This window comes from Spermophilus citellus, assembly GCF_964194105.1.
Source record: "Spermophilus citellus genome assembly, chromosome: 4".
NCBI lineage: Eukaryota > Metazoa > Chordata > Mammalia > Rodentia > Sciuridae > Spermophilus > Spermophilus citellus.
This window is the reverse complement of record NC_138185.1, coordinates 166,939,866-166,949,374: the sequence shown is the minus strand read 5'-3', so window position 1 is coordinate 166,949,374 and position 9,509 is coordinate 166,939,866.

Genomic DNA, 9,509 nt, shown 5'->3' with positions numbered 1-9,509 from the left:
TAAAGCATTTGGCAAGAAAGGTAGAATACATCAAAACAAAAGGCACGGAGTTTATTACACAAGGTTAAGAAGATGGATGGTCAAATTTTGTTTTGCCATTAGCAAACATTTTATCTAGTGTCTGTCTCCATCTTTGCATGATATTATGCTTTGCTTGGTACAGATCTTCTACAGTTCAATAACAAATATTTATTGAGCACTCACTATGCAAGGCACTGTTCTGGATTCTTAGGACATAACAATAAAACAGGCAAAAGTCTCTATCTCTGAGGAAGAGAGACAATAAGAAGAAAAAACAAGCAAAACATGCTATATGTTAGATAGTGATAAAGCTGTGGTGAAAATAAAACCGAGAGCTTTTAGAAAGGATGACAGAATGACCACAGACAGCTCCTGAGAAAATGATGGCGGCGGTGTTAAGTGACAATGTAATGTAATTGGCCATTCAGCTTTCTGGACAAAAAGTATTCCATTGCAGGAAAAAAAGCAAATGTGAAACCACCACAAATGGTCCTGTTTCTAACATACTGGAGGAATGATAAGAGGGTCTGAGCAGCGGAACAGAGGCAGGGAGGTATTAGCTTTTCTGTGTCTGTGACCAAAATACAACTTGAGGAAAGATTTCTTTTGGCTCACAGTTTCAGAGGTTCATTCTATGGTCAGCAGGCTCCAAGGCAGAAACATCATGGCAGAAAAGCATGGTAGGGAAATCTGCTCAGCTCTTGGCAGCCTAGAAGCATGTGGAGACAGAGAAGCCAGAGACAAGACATAAATCCTCAAAGATACACCATAGGGCTGGGGTCGTGGCTCAGTGGCAGAGCACTTGCCTGGCATGTGTGAGGCACTGTGTTCAGTTCTCAGCATGGCATATAAATAAATGAATAAAATAAAAGTTCATCAGCATCTAAAAAAAATTTAAAAAGATACACCCCAGTGATCTACTTTTCCAGCCATGTCCCACCTGCCAACAATTACCACTCAGTAGTCTTCAAATTACTAATCCATCAAATAGATTAATCCACTGATGAGGTTATAGGCCTCATAATCCACCATTTCCTAAAAGCCCCGGCTCTGAACCTTTCTTTACTGGGGATCATATTTTCAAAACGAGCTTTGGGAGACATTCCAGACCCAAACCATAACAGGGAGCATAGTGGAAAATGGAATTAGATTGGTAACAATAAGTATGTCACCTAAGACTTTGTAGGTAAGGGATTTCACATTGAACAGAGAAATGACATGATGTGGCTTAATGTTTTAATTTGATCGCATTGGATTTTGTTGAGAGTAGACTAAATGGAGATAGGGCAAAAGCAAGGAGATCTGTTATTGTTGTGTGGACCTGGCTTAACAGTGGAGATAGGGTCATATTTTTGACATATTTTGAAGAGAAAACCAATAGGTTTTGCTGACAGATTATGGAGTATGAGAGTAAGAGAAATCAAGGATCACTGCAATGGGTATATAAATCTTAATAAACAAAACAGAGACCAATAGCAGCATATTATAATTTGAGATGAACTGTAGAAAAGTGGTCACTTATTGTTCAGATAAAACAACGAGTACTGAAATGTTGGTAGAGTGGATGGAGAAGATACAGTGATGAAACATAAAAGACAATGGAGTTTTGTTACAGGTAGGGTATGAAGGTGGGAGGTGAAGGACAGGGTGCCAAAGAAGGGCCAGGTTTCTGCCTAGGGCTTACCTCAGATGAGAACAAAAGAATATTAGAGCCTTGTTAATAAAGACAACTATTCACACCTGAGGTTTCCCAGGGACTGAAATACAGGGTATCTTTCCCATTTATGGAGAAAAGAATCATAGAATTTTATAGCTGGGTAAGAACTCTGAGATCACCTACACTAATCTCATTTTATCAACAAAATTTGAAAAATGAACATCTTGCTTTTATAGTTTAGATTTGTGTGAGACAATGCAAGAATTGTTCAGAGATGGAATGGTTGGAATGTGAAAGTTGTAACCTAATCAATAGATTAATCCATTGATATGGATTAACTGGGAGGTAACTATAGGTAGGTAGAAAGGACTGGAGAAGGTGGGTCACTGGTGATGTGCTTTTAGGGTTTATAATTTGTCCCAGGTAAGCAGAACTCTCTCTCTCTCTGCTTCCTGCTCGCTGTGTCCTGACATGCTTTCTTCTACCACGTCCTTCTGCCATGATGCCTCCTCACCTTGGACCCAGAGCTATGGAGTCTGTGGACTGAGAACTCTGAAACTGTGAGGAAAAAAAAAAAAAAAAAAAAACTTTTCCTCCTCCGTTTTTCTTGTCAGATCTTTTGGTCACAATGATGAAAAAGCTGACGAAAACACTGTCCCTACCTTCCTGGTTAGTGGCAGACTACTATCAGAACTGTGGTTTTTTTTATTCCCATTTTAGGCCTTTTTCTGCTGTAGCACATTAAGAATTCCACTAATGTGAATCTAAACTGTTTGTAACACAGTTGTTTTGAAAGCCATCCACATTCCCTACAAAGCACTCCCCTTCTCAATGCTATTTCAATTCTTTGAATTACAGTGGGAGAGAAAGCCTCAATTAGGTGCCTCTTTAAGACATATAATTTGCCTTTTTATCAAGAAGGGTGCACTCCAGAATCAACAATCTGCAGGCAGTGGCAGCAGTAGCAGTGTAGAGCAAATACATGAACTTTGAATCCAAATCCTAAGATCTAAAGTCTTTGAATTCCCATTTGTTTTTTAAAACTTCCTAGATTTGAGGAATTTTTATTTAGACATCCAGATTTTGCAGCTGAAATTCTCCAGACATTGCCTCTGATAATGGTGATATTGTATTGCATAATAGGCTTATTTTCCCCCTTCCAGTTGCATTCTCAGTGGAGAAAAATGGCAATTAGGGAGTAATATTTTATTAACAACTATTTTTTATTAATTTACCATTTAAATTGCTTTTAGAGGAGATAATAAGGTATGACCCTGGGCTGAACTCATAGCTTTCTGGGTCTCAGTTTTCTCATCTGAAAATTAAGAAATGGAACCATTTAATTTTTTTAAATAATTAGAGTGTTATAGTTATAAAAACCATTTGATTTTTAAATACCTTTTAGCCCTATGGGTTTGTGCCATACAGGCAGAGGAAATATGCAAAAATGAAAAGTTACCCTAGTAGGATAATAGGCTATAGGTGATTTCATTTCTTTAAAAAGTTTTTATTCTTTTCATTAAAAATTATTAAAGTATTAAAATACCACCATTTTATAAAATCATTATCATAAAAATAATCTTTCATGCCAAACTTATTTTCGGAGAGTAAAGTTCTTTACAGTATTTTGATTTCCTCTTGCAAGAAACGTGTAAAATTTTTCAAGGGTAAATTATCCAGTGAAGGATTGTTCAAGAAATAATCAAAAAGGAAATAACCTATATAAGGAGCCTCTTACTAAGGAATTGTCGAGGAAGAGGAAGAAAGAGAGAAAGAATATTCCTCACTCTTCTTGGTCATGTAACAAGATAAACAGTCTGTCTCAGGAAGAAGTAATAATTATTCCAAAATCTGTAGCTTGTTAAGCCTTCATGGTTTTGCTCTTGAAATCTGGAAGTATAAATTATTGAGTGTCCTTTAGATAGAAACTTCTGTACTTTCCTATGAAGGATAAAGATGTAGAATGTGTACACAGCTCTCAATATATAATTGCTTAACATTAGCAGTTAAGTTGGGTGTTTAGACTCCTTTAAGGTCTGATGAATCATTCCCTAAATAACAAATCAGTGTCACAAATCTGATCAAAAGACCTTAAGTGCCAAGATTTGGTGTTCCTAATATATATATTTCTATATACTTGCTGTGGTTTGGATATTGGTTTGGCTGTCCCCAAAGGTCCATGATTAAAGACTTGGTCCTCAGAGTAGTGCTACTGGGATGCAGTGGAGCCATTAGGAGATGAGGCCTAGTTGGAGGTCCTTTGGTCATTGAGGACATGCCCTTGAATTATGGGACCCCAACTTGTTCATTCTGTCCTCCTCCCTCACTCCATTCCCTTCTGGCTGGAGATGTGGGAGCTAGTGTGTAATGCTACCAAAATGTGCCATCATCCATAACCCTTGCTAGAACTGAGTTAATGCAGGTACTAGCCTTTGAACCTCCAAAATTGTGAGCTAAATATTTTCTTTTTACAGATTAGTTGTCTTGGGTATTTCATTGTGCTAATACAAAACTATGTAATATCATACAGATGTTACCTGAATTTAAAGGTCTTCTGAAATCCTAATGGTTGGCTAGGATGATTCTTACTCTTGGCAGTGCTGGCTTTTGACTTCAACTGTCTGTCTCCGTAAGTTTTTCTCTATCTTGGACTCTCTGGCCCTAGAAACTATTGTTTTCCACTTGCCACTTTGACGTCAACTATTTTTTGCAATTATTAACTTTTACTTGGCTTACAGTTAGTTATTGTTGTTAGGGCTTTTGTTTGTTTGTTTATTTTGAGAACCCAGTAAAACTTTACCCATGGCTATTATTACAGGCTCTAAGTTGAAAAACACCTGCATCATTTCTGCACCACATGGGAGCTAAGCATACTTAGAAACACCATTGCAAACCCAGCTGCCTAAATCAACTATACCACTGCACCTCTCTTGCTGTGCCTCTCCCTGAAGATGCAGAGGCTCCCTACAAAGATGACTTCCAAAAGTACCAAGGGAAGTGAGACAAAATTCCTGTCTTCAACAGTTGTTGGGGATTTCACCAGCTTTTTAACACTACGATCTCTTACTCCAAACTGGGACCAGACTTTTCTTAAAGTCTGACTTCTCCAAAATATGTGCTACTTCCATTTCATGTCTTGTGGGAACTTCCTCTATATCCTCTGCTCTCTGTCTTCCTGACTACTTTGTTGAAGGCTCAACTGTTTTCTCTAGGGCAACAAACTTTATCCTTTTATGGTGCAAGGCAAACCTGATTTAGGGGGAAGGAGCAGGTGAAAAATATATGTGCTAGGAATATTTTCAAGAAGTTTAAGTGGAGGGCTGGGGTTGTGGCTCAGTGGTAGAGTGCTCACCTAGCATGTGCGAGGCCCTGGGTTCTATTCTCAGTACCACATAAAAATAAATAAATAAAGGTATTGTGTCCAACTACAACTTAAAAATAAACATTAAATAAAATAAGTTTAAGTGGAATTACTTTGGTAGAACCAGAATGCAAAGAATTAGGGAAAAAATGGAAATGTCCTGTTTTATGTGGAGACTAAGCCACATAAATGTATCTCCCTCTGCCACCCTGATAGTGAAATAAATTTAATTATTGTGAAAACACAAAGTGGGCCATCAGCAGAAACAACATTGGTGAATAGCTAGAAGATAAAAAATAGAAATGTGGGGAGGAGATGAAGATAAAATAGGATTAGGAGGCCACAGCCTAAAATACATGTAAAAGCACATATAGCCAAAGACTCAAGAGAGGCTTAGGACTCTTATGTATCTGGTTGAATGAGAAAACATGGAAAAGTAATGTGGAGCTAAAAATAAGCATTAATTGAAAATGAAACCTCCATAAACCCCTCCTCCATTCCTAGAATTTCAGGCAACTGAGCACCTATTCCCAACAAGCAGTTATAACTTCATGTCCTTTTCCAGAGAAATCAAATGGCCCAATAGCAAAGGTCTTGGCACTCTGACATTTGAAAGTCCTGCAACAACAGCTAACCTGTCTTCCAGGCAACAGGTCCCAACTCCTAAATTGTGTGTATTTAACATGTCATTCTTAAATACAAATATGCTATCAAGGATTCCCAGAAATTGTAGGAAATTTTGCAACATGAGTAATAGCAAGATAAATAAACAGAAATACAGACCCCAAATAAAAATTCAGAGTATAGATAAGTACTTTAAGCAACAATACTTTTTACACAGAGATTTGAGAAAATGCAGCAACCATAAAACAACAACCAGATGCTATGAGAAACATTCAGAAAAAAATAAGGAGCTCTTAGAAATTAAAGACAGTTTGCCAAAATATTCAGAATAAAGTTTGGAAGACAAAATGAATAAATTTCACAGAAAACAGGGCTGGGTCAAGCTCTTGCCTAGCATGGGTGAAGCATTGGGTTTGATTCTCAGCACTGCATATAAATAAATAAATAAAAGTCCATCAATAACTAAAAAAAATTTTTTTAAATTTCACAGAAAACAGAACAAAAAACCAAAGGTAGCAAAGTAGGAGTTATATGAGGGAAAAGATAAGAGAAATAGGTTTTATATCAATAAGATGAACTACAGAGACATTAGAGAAGATAAAGAGGATATCACCAAAAAAAGTATATTTTTTCAAAAGTGAAAAGAATTTCCCACTTGAAAGGGCATCCCAAGTGCCCTTCAAAATTAATAGAAAAAGGATGAGTGTCTTATCCTATCATTGTGAAATTTCAGAACATCAAGCATAAAGGAAAGATCTTGAAAACTTCCAGTGAAAGTATAGGGCAATTATTGAGGAATGAGAATCAGAATAGTGTCAGATCCTTCATCAGCAACAAGGATTGTCATAAGACAATGGAGCATTTCCTTCAAATGAAAGAGGGGAAACCAATTATAATTACAATTTCATATCTATCCAAAATGTCATCCCAAAACAAGGGAAAAATAAAGACATTTTGGGACTCAGAAAGTATACTTTCCATGTATTCTATCCTAGTGTGTTACCAGAATATAAGTTCTAATAAAATTAGAGAATAATGTTCTCACATACATAAAGAACAAACAAAGCCAAAAAAAAAATGGAGATTGAAAAATAGTGAATTGGGCTGGTAGTATAGCTCAGTGGTTGAGCACTTGCCTGGCATGTTCAAGGCCCTGGGCTCAATCCCCAACATCACGCGTGCACGTGTGTGCATACATATACATACACACACAAATCTAACTAAGGAAAATAATGAATGTAAGTCTCAGTGTCATGTGTATACAGCAAACCTAGAATCCAGTCCATTCAGAGTAGCATTGAACTTTAGAGGACCCTGGGAAGAAGGCACCTAGGAAAGGTGGAATGCAAAAACTCTGTACAATTTGAGACAAATTAAGAAGGTGATACAGGCAAAAGTTTCAAGGAAATAAGAAAAGTGAGAAGACAGGAAGACTTGGGGGAATATAGCATTGTGGTCCCTTTTAAAAAACCCTGTTTGACGAAATCCAACAAACCATGTGTTTAAAGTTTAATGCTCAAGATTGGAGGAGTTGAGGGTATAGTTCAGTAGCAGAGCTCTTGCTAGTGTGCATAAAGTCCTGGATATTATCCCAGCAATGAAAAACTGTTCATAAAGAGCTCTGCTACTGAACTAGCCTTGAGTTTTCCCATGTTAATACATCTTTAAATTTCTATTGAAAGAGCTATACTATGTTCCTTAAAAACATAATCAAAATCATGCATTTGGTCAAGACAGGTCTGAACAGAACACAAAATATTAAGATCCTTTGCCTTGGCTGGTGATGCTCACCCTGTACTGATCAGGACTAAGGAACTAAAGATAATAATGTAGACAAAGAGCAGATTCAGCACAGTGAGGAAATGAAAAGGGCAGGAACAGGAGGTTGTGGTCAGAGGGGAATTTCAGTTTTAAATGATAACAGCTCTTAGGTGTGACCAAACTTGCCAGAGGTTGGCATGGGGTGGAAGTTGAGAAAGTTAAGGGACGTAAAGGCATATTAGTAGAAATGAAATATGTGAAAACCAATTGAGCCACTGAAGAATGAAGGGAAAGTCCTGGAAATTAGTAGAGAAGGAAGAAGAAGTGTGGTGTAAATAAGAGGCATAAAAATAACAGATTTCTTCCTTATGATTCATATATTACTCAGAGGACTCTGAATTCCCAGAATGTCTATTGAGAATTCCAAGTTACTTACTAGTAACATTCAAGTATTATATTTCACTGATATGATTTGCTCTTAAATTCAGTGCTGTTAGAAGTCTAATGCCTCCAAATAGACACTCAGAAATTCCACAACAGTCTCAAGCAAGCCTGTTCAGACTTGCATGCCAGGGCAATCTCAGGCATGATTGGTTAATAGAATGGAATTGTCGTATCTGGAAATAAAGACAGTTTTCTTAATGATAGTATCATCCATCTTTCCAGAGACAAGTTTGATGTTAACTCTGATTTGGAATTATAATGATGAAAAATACAGAGGGGAATAAAAGGAATTTCAACCTACTTTCTTTGTTGCCTCCATTTCTGCACCCTGTAATACACATTATCCTTCACATAAAATTGTTCCCATCCAAATCCCAAACCTTATTGTATTCTAATGTTAATAACTAATATTTGAATTACTGACACTACTTTTATTTGAGGATCCATAATTAGAGAGATAAAAGAATAAATGCTTTAGTTTTTTTAATTAATGCTGAAAAATTTCCTTCTTCCAGAAGAAAGTCAGTAATGGATACTTCATGTGACTATCGTTATAGCTGAATCCCTGTTCACATTTCCTCTAGAGTAAACACTTAATAACAGAACTTCTGGGTAAAAAAAAATTTGGCAGGATTCCAGGCATGGTGGATTATGCCTGTAACCCCAGTGACTTGGGAGGCTGAGGCAGGAGGATCATGAGTTCAAAGCCAGCATGAGCAATTTAGTGAGACCCTAGGCAACTCAGTGAGACCCTGTCTCTAAATTAAAAAAAATATTTAAAAAGGACTAGGGATATGGCTCAGTGGTAAAGCACCCAGGTTCAATTTTCAGTACTAAATAAATAAATAAATGTGGCAGGCTAAATTTTTGACTCTCAAAGATATCCAGGTCCTAATTCCCAGAAACTATGAATATACTAACATAGTTAAAAAATACTTTGATGGCAGGATCAAGTTAAGGACCTTGAAGTGGGGAGAATTATCTTGGATTATCCAGGTGGGCCCAATGTAATCACAAGAGTACTTATAAGAGGGAAGCCAAATTTGACAAAATACAGCATCCATTCATTTTCAAAACACTAGAAAAAATAGGTATAGTAGAAACTTACTTCAACATTGTAAAAGCTATATATGCTAAACCCAAGACCAACATTATTCTAAATGGAGAAAAATTGAAAGTATTTCTTCCAGAAACTGGAACAAGACAGGGGTGCCCTCTTTTACCACTTCTATTCAACAGAGTTCTGGAAACTCTAGCCACAGCAATTAGACAAAAGAAAGAAATTTAAGGATGGTGTTATGGTTTGGATGCAAGATGCCCAAAAGCTCACATGATTCAATGCAAGAAGGTTCAGAGGAGAAAATGATTGGGTTGTGAGAGTCTTAACCCAATCAGTAAAAAAAATCTCCTGATGGGATTAACTGAGTGGTAACTGGAGGCAGGTGGGATGGGGCTGGAGGAGGTGGGAATTGACGGCATGGCTTTGGGATATATATATTTGTATCAGGCAAATGGAGACTCTCTCTCCCTGCTTCTCTCTGCCACACTCTTCTGCCATGATGCCTCATCTTGAGCACCAAGGAATGGAGCTGGCCTTCTATGGACTAAGACCTCTGAAACCATGAGCACTAAATAAACTTT